Source organism: Olea europaea, chromosome 22 (assembly GCF_002742605.1).
Source record: "Olea europaea var. sylvestris chromosome 22, O_europaea_v1, whole genome shotgun sequence".
NCBI lineage: Eukaryota > Viridiplantae > Streptophyta > Magnoliopsida > Lamiales > Oleaceae > Olea > Olea europaea.
In genome coordinates, this window is record NC_036258.1 from 315,852 (window position 1) to 324,201 (window position 8,350).

Sequence of the window (8,350 nt, forward strand, 5' to 3'; positions counted from 1 at the left end):
TTTGTGCAATTTTTTTAAATTAATTTTTCTGAAAATCATATTCAATCAAGTTTGCGCGAGACTCATAATTTTTTCCTCCTTTCCAAACAATTTTTTTTTTCAAAAAAATAAAAAAAATTCACTTAGAAAAATCTCTTCCAAGCAAGCTCTAGATAATATACTTATCCTTCGATAGAGTTTGTTGTCAATTTTCTATCCTCTAAACTTATTTTAGTTTGGTACGTAAATCTTGTTGCTGCGATTTTTTGTCCGAGAAGAAGAAAAAGAAATGCACGTCAGACCCTAATTTCATGAAGAGCAATAAATAATCTATACAAAATTTCCACAGCAATTAATTATTGAGGGCCATAACACAACTTATGGCTAAAGAGGCACCTGAAATAACCATCAAACTGATTGCCAAACTCTTATCAAATCTCTGGCTCAGACTAACTTAAAAATCAGGCATCCAAGGAGCTGACGCTGACAACTTATTTTTCCGTACGTTTCTTATTGAAGATGTAATTTATCAAATTTAAGCAAGTTGAAAATGCACAAGACTAAAGAATTCTCTTCTCAGTTCTACAAAACAGTTATTATTTGGTCTAAAATGTGGTTTATGTAGACTTGAAGAAACTCGTTTTCATCACAATCTCAATAAAATTTATAGACGAGGGATGAATAAGTATAACCAAATATGGCTTGTTGTAAACGAAACAAACCTCAAAACAAAATAGTACAAACTAGATATGGGCTAGTAATGTACGATTTTAGTATAACCTAACATGTTCGACCTAACATGGTTTGTTGTAGACGCGGGATCAATAAGTATAACCTAACATGGTTTGTTGTAAACGAAACGAACCTCAAAACAAAATAGTACAGACTAGAGAGGGGCTAGTAATGTACGATTTTAATAATTATTAGGTTAAAATTGTAAGGGAAGGTTTTTTGTCAATAAAAAGTTGTGGTCCTACATTTGAGTTAAAAATATACTTTAGTAAATTTTCATGGAAGTTAATGAAATATATGATAAAAAAGTCAATAAAAGTTGTTGGTCCCATGAAATATGTAGTTAAAATTAATTGTCGAATTTAATTTAAATCTTAATTATCCTTTTTAGCTAAATCAAACAGATGCTTGATGGAAAAGTAACTGAATTTTCTTCCATACAAGGAGTGCTAACAACATGATCACTAGCAATATCCCTCTTAACATGACAGTCTTATGACATAACTTTGACATTAGAAATAACAATAGACGCAGTCACAATAAACTTTAGAGAGTATTCAGAAAGTTCAAGGACTAATATATAAGATTGTAAAATCTTTAAGCAACAACTTACAAAGATCTAAAAATTCAGGGATTAATATGCATGAATTTGAAAACTTCAAGGACAAGCTTGTAGTTATTGAAAAACTAGGGAATGGTGTGACTTGCTAATCCAAAACTTATCATCAAATTTATTGGACTTCCCGTTAGCCCAATATTAGCTTGTGCCCAATTGCAAGTCCCACATTAAGCCCATTCCACAATTTGATTGATTGGAAGAATATGAGCAAGAACTATGAAGATTATAAGAGAGAAAATCAATTAGAACCTCTAGTGAAACAAGAAATAGGAAAATTTCTTAAGTAATAGTTTATTTATAACTCATTTAAAAATTAAGATAAAAGGTTTAAAACTTCAAAAATCATATATTTATTAAATTTTATTTCTTAAAAATTAATTAAAAATATATTTTATAAATTAAATATAATATCACAATTCTATACAATTTAGCTGCAAATTATTGAATTAATTGGTTGCAAATAATTTATCGACACAATTAAAAATTTTATGGGTCGCAAATTATTTCATGGTCACAAATTTATCAAATTAATACGTCATGTATTATTCCTTTGCCACAAATTTAAAATTTTATAAATCACAATTTATTTTATGCAGAAAAATATCAAATTAATTGACCACAAATTATCAAATTATTGGTCACAAATTAACAAATTTTTAGGTCACACATTATTTATTGATGACAATTTATCTATTTCATTGATTACATATTATTTATTGGTCACACTTTAATCAATTTATTAGTCACAAACAATCATATCACTTGTGACCACCACCTTACCATTGTCACCAGTCGCTACCTCGAAACCATCATCACCCTAGCCGCCGCCACCATGTCCAGACAGCAAAATCATCATCTCAAATACCACAATCAAACATCACCACCACTACCACCAGCAGCAGTCTACCACTTCATAACCCCAACCCCAACCCCAACCCCAACAAAAAAAAGTCCCAAATTTGCCATCAAGCACTACCACCATCATTGCCACGTCAACCACAACACCACCATACACGACATACCACAACAACTGTAACACTTCGACCCATATGGACCGAAATGTCACTAGTTTGACTGTACTTTAGCTATAAATTTAATAATTAACTATACTTTTCGCGGAAATCATAAAGATTTAATTTAAGAATTTTTTAAGTATTATGTATTTATATTTATCTTTTTTTAACAACACAATTTAATTTTTAAAGGAGACAAATTCAAAAAGGTCTTTGGAGTGATTTTCATGTATATATCTATTTGTTGACATGAATGTTAAAGGCAAGAAATGAAAAAAAGAATATTGCTGTTTTTCTTTTCTTTTCTTTGTCAAATGACAAATATTAAACTAAATTCGTTTACATAGTTATCAATCTCAAAACTTCACAAGATTTTAGAAGAAGGTAGAGAACTTCTTTTATTACGATATATCCAAAAATCGGCTTCCATCGGCAACATATGAAATGTTCAAATATTTTTCAAAATCTCGCAACAACTCGATTGGAAGGTAAACGAGTGCAGTTCACTTAAAATAACGTATAAAATTATGAATTTTCGAAACCAATGGTAGAAGCTGAAAACAACAACACTATCTAATGTAGTTTACTTTAAGTGACATATAAAATTCTATCAATTTAAAATTGACATGATTTCAAGTTATTCAGTTGCTAATTTATGAGACTATCAAACGTCACTGGTTTTGTCTAAAAATTTAAAGTAACGATTAAGTTATGAATTTTTAAATTCGAGGCAAAAGCTGAAATTTTAAAGAAACAACAACGTTAAATCACTAACACTTTTTTTTCTCGTAAACGGTGTTTCGTAAGTTAATTTATAGAACACACATCTACTTTTAAATATAACTTATTCATAAAGAAATATTCATAGAATATTTCCACATACGATATTCATAGAAATATATTTAAAAGAAAACGTAAACATTTCATTATTGAATTAAAAACATTAAATCATCGGCTTCTCCATGTCATGTTACATCTCCATCTACCATCATTCACGCTTCCAAGCAAATCAAATCAACCCGTTGGAAGAGAATTAACACATGAGTTCGAATTTCAATAGATTTCGTTATCAAATTAAATAATTTGAACCATAGATTCATACTGTCTCTCGTAGATGAATTTCTAGCCAAATCTGATTTCTCTAGCATTATTATAACACGTAGAGTCGGGGAATGATCATTCAAACTATAGTGGTACCGAAGCACCGTACCCGAAAGTACCATTATGTTCAAACTTTTAATGTAAAATCACAATTTAAAAACGAAATGACACTTGCACTTTTACCTACATTGAATTTCTTGAATATAAAAGAACAAAATGTGAAAAAAGCTTTTCTTCTTTACACCCTTTCTATTCCCTTAAACTTAACTTGACATGAAATATATTTTTTAGAGAAAATAAGAGTATCAGATTTGAGGAGAGGTGTAGTGAAAAAGTAACATTCATCTTCTTATAACCTTCATTTTTAATGAAAAACAAAATAGGAGAGGTATATTATCATTAAATTTGTTAAATTGGGTCTTTAACTAAGATTTTAAAGAGTTTTTAAGTCATAAAAAAATAATTCATATAGAAAGTTTTATAACAATATTTACATAATGAAAATAAAGAAAAATGAAACATTCATATGTTTTGTAACCTATCTTTATCAATGTCTAATAATAAAATAATTATTTCATCCAATTAATTTGATATAATTGTTCTTAGTGTGCAAAAATGAGGAATTTTTAACTAAAATATAATTTTGTAAAAATATTTTATAAAAACATTTATATGATGATTCGAATATGGGTTGTCTATATGAGATACAATGTAGATGACCATTGTAGCAATCCAATTATTCATTAAATCTTTGTAATCAAATTTACTTAAATTTAATTTCTTAAATTGTTGAACTTTAATTAACTTATGACTTGGACTTTCAGAATCTTAAATTGGCAAAGCTTCCATGACTCGTTTCTTAAATGGGTTACATCAACCAATTTAAGAATAAAAATTCAAGACCTTACAACAACCACATTACCATCACAGTAACCACGACACCATTGTCAGAGCCACCACCATGCCCCAACACCAACACCACCACACCCACAACACCCAACCACTATACCTAGAGCACATACACCACCGCACCGATAGCACTGCCCTACCACCACACCCACAGTACCCAACCACTTCACTCACTGTACACAGCAATACAATCACCACAACCGCAAAACCAACACACCATAACCACTACAACACCATAGTACCACCATTGAACCGTCAATCACTGCTTCGCTCAAAATTAAAAAAAAGGAAGATGAAAAATGAATCTGTGTCGAGTCGTGTGCAACAGTGCGTCAAGGAGAGTTGTCGGAGCCGCTGGAGAGAAAAGGAAAAAGTGGTTTATGTTTTGTGTTTTTGGGATTTTTAGGGTTTAGGTGAGTATGATTTAGTTTTCATTTGATCCCATTAAGACCCTGTTTGGCCCCCATTACCTGAAAATGGTAATGGGGGAATAGTATTTTTTAGAAAAATGAGTGGTTGAAAAAGAAGGTAAAGTTTTCGATTTACGTGTAATATTATTTTATAAAAGATTGTATGGTTGAAAATAGGAGAGAGAGAAATGGAATGTAATGTAATTTAATTTAATGTTAATCAAACAGGGGCTAATTTTCATTACATCTCACTTTCTTAGATCAACAAGTGTAAGCAGTTGGGACCCATAGAGTACATGAGTGCAGTGGACTGTACTGTGTTCCATTTGAATATGGATTTGTAATATTTTAATACCACCATTGAGGCCACCAATTACAATACTACCCCCAGTATTGTTTCAACTTGGAATGGGTAAAATTAGAAGGGGGTGATATCGTCATTGTATCGTCAATGATTGTGTTGCTATTATTAACCTCTGACACGTGATTGGATTCACTAACAGGGTTGATCATAGACGTGTGCAGGCTAGTAGGTTGAACACTGTTGAAAAATGTGGGAAAATAAGAATTAATGAGCTCAAATGGGGTATTAAAGAAAGAAGATAGATGATATTGAATATTATTAGTATTTAATTTTTGTATAAACAAACTTTAGATCTGATTTTTGAAATTGGATCTTGAAAGATATGGTTGATGTAAGTTTCATTAAGAATTATTTGTGAAGGCCGGAAGATGATCTAAAAACATATTTACACAATAGAATCAAGAAATGTAGCAACTTAGAGTATCTTCAAAAGACTTTCTATTTTTAAAAAGCACATTCTACAATTTAGAGAGTAAAAACTTTTCAGTATGATTGGGCTTTCTCGAAAAAGAAATTATCATTAGGCAGGGCGCTATTTCCCCCGTACTCATGGAGATGCTACAAATAGATTTGACAAAAGCTTTCTCTGTCAGTTCATTGTTTCTTTTCTACGTAGTGGTGGGTAGTCTCTTTAGCTTCCCATTGATTGGGAACCTACGATAAGCTCTTTATATTGAACATTAAATTTTACTATTATAAAAAAAATATTATTATTTTTTTATCTTTTATTTTCACTAGCTTTCTTCTAAATTTTTATATTATTTTTTTTCATTGAAAATTGAAATACTTTGAATATATTTAATTAAGTAGAGTGGGTTTGACTCTCTAAATTTGAAGAGTCAAACATACTCTCTAAATTAAAATGTTTATTAAAAAAAGTCTCTTGAAACATAATTTTAAAAGTTGTCACTTTAAAATAAAGAACATTTTATGTTTAAAGGGCTTCTTAAAAATATTCTTAAGAGCTGAGTCATGTATCATTTTTAGAGTTGCAAACAAAGAAAGAAAGCCATTTATTTTTTGCTCTTTCTCCTCGTTAAATATGCAGTAAGCCATCGAAAAACTAATTGTAACAGACAAAATTCAAATAGTCGAATCGCCTCCTCGATTATGTTTTCACTGAAATCTGGATAAGTTTTGTGACTAAAATTTGTCCTCTTTTTAAAGAAGAAATGGTTCAAAGTTTGCAAGTTGACGTGGGTTTAAAGAATTTCTTATATAGGTTTCAAGTAGTTTTAAACTTTAAAAATTGTTCAAATTCAACAAATAATCGGATTGAACTTGGCCCAAGTCCATATCAACCAACCCAATCCAAATCACCCTAAACTTGATCGATGGGGTTGGGTTTAAACTAATAATTGAGTTGGATTGATTTGATTTGTTATCAAACCGGCTATTTTACGCCCAACTCTAGTTAGAAGACTATATTTAGAATTACAAATAATTCTAAAAGGAAAAATGATCACATAATCAACTATTATGAAAAATAATTTCACTTTGTTGAAAAACTATCACGTAAAATAAAATTATAATCTTTTCATATCTTGAAGAGAAGACATTACTATATTTCACTGAAATAAGAATCACCACTGTATAGAGAATGTAATTAAAGCATAATGCAGTTTTAGATATACATGGATCTATCCAATGTAATAAAGCAGGCCCATACTACGAGCCTCCAATAAAAAAAGAAAAGGTATACCCAGTTTCTATCTGCTGCTACCACCATGATGCCACTTCAATTCTCCTACCTCGGTGCTTCTGCTTCCTCATTCTAAAGAATTTATCTACCAACATTTGAACAACGTTAACTCTGCAGTTTAGATATTCATATAATTATCATTGGATAGATCAAACTTTTGGAATTATTGACAATTATAACCAGTGGCATGCTAGAATAAAGTTCGAAAAAAGATACATATACTAAGTGATCAATTCGTAGACATTTTGCCAGGAAGTTAGTGGGCTCATCATGACTTACATCAGGGTGGTTGGTAGAGAGAAGATTTTTTTCTCCCAAATGAACGTGGCCTGTCCATGATTCTCTGGAATCCTCAACCATTGGAAGTTCAGTGTCAATCTCTTCCTTCCACACGTTTAGGGATAGTCTAACCATTCATCCTCCACTATGGTCAACGTCATCCATAACTTGATCAGTTCTTTCATAAGACGAAGCTCATACTTTAGGTGGAAGCTCGTGGATAAGTTGAGCTTGAACTCTAAGAGTTTGAACTCTAAGAGTTTGAACTCTTCTGTCCAGAACCTAACAAGTTAATATTACTTCTAGACAATTATGTTGCCACCTTTCTCCGAATTTCTTCCAAGGGGGCCTCGAGAATGTTTGTTGGTGTCGAATATTTCTACCCAGTCCTTCCGAGGAGTGAGGGTCTAAAAACTTAGACAACTAATGTAATATCACAAAAAGTGGAAACAATCTGCTGACTTGGGATTTCTTATGATTCAACCAACATTTCAGGCCCCGTCACGTTGCCAGTCAATTTTCTCACGGCAAAAGTGTTTCCCCTCAAAATTAGAACTTCGGATAGACAATCCTGGAGAATTTGGACAGTCAAAGCTTCGACATATCTCTTGGAAGTAAAACGAGCTTTATTGCCACTGATGTCTCCACAATTTTGCTAATTTGACGCTATTAAACAAGTTAAAGATCAATAAATACAACAAATTAACTATAAAAAGTTAAAGTGATCAATAGAATTTGCATCAAAATCAACATCTTTTTTTTTTAATTATATATATTTTTTCCCTTTTTTTGTGTACGCTTGGGGGATGGAGGATTGGAATATTATTCATCTCTTTCCGAGGGAAAGGTAAATGATCCCTCAAATATTTTATCCCTCATCCCTATATTTGCAATTACGACACGTTCGTTATGCTGAATTGAATAACACTAGACTAGATTAAAGAATGAGGAAGTAAAAAATTTGTGAGTTATTCTGCATGATGCCTTTCGTAGTTCCGTTATTGTGTACCAAATATTTTTGCTTTCATTTTTCAACGCCAAATCAGATTGAGAAAACAAAGGGTAAAAGAAAAAGAAGAAATTCTCTCATGACCATATCAATTTGCCCTAAATAGCTAAAGCCAAAATGTAGACAATAAGCAAGCTATGTTAACTTATGGAAAACGAGCTCTAAAATTTATTTTCGATCATACCTTTTATAGAGTCGATAATTTTTATTAAATTTTCATCATACATTCATCA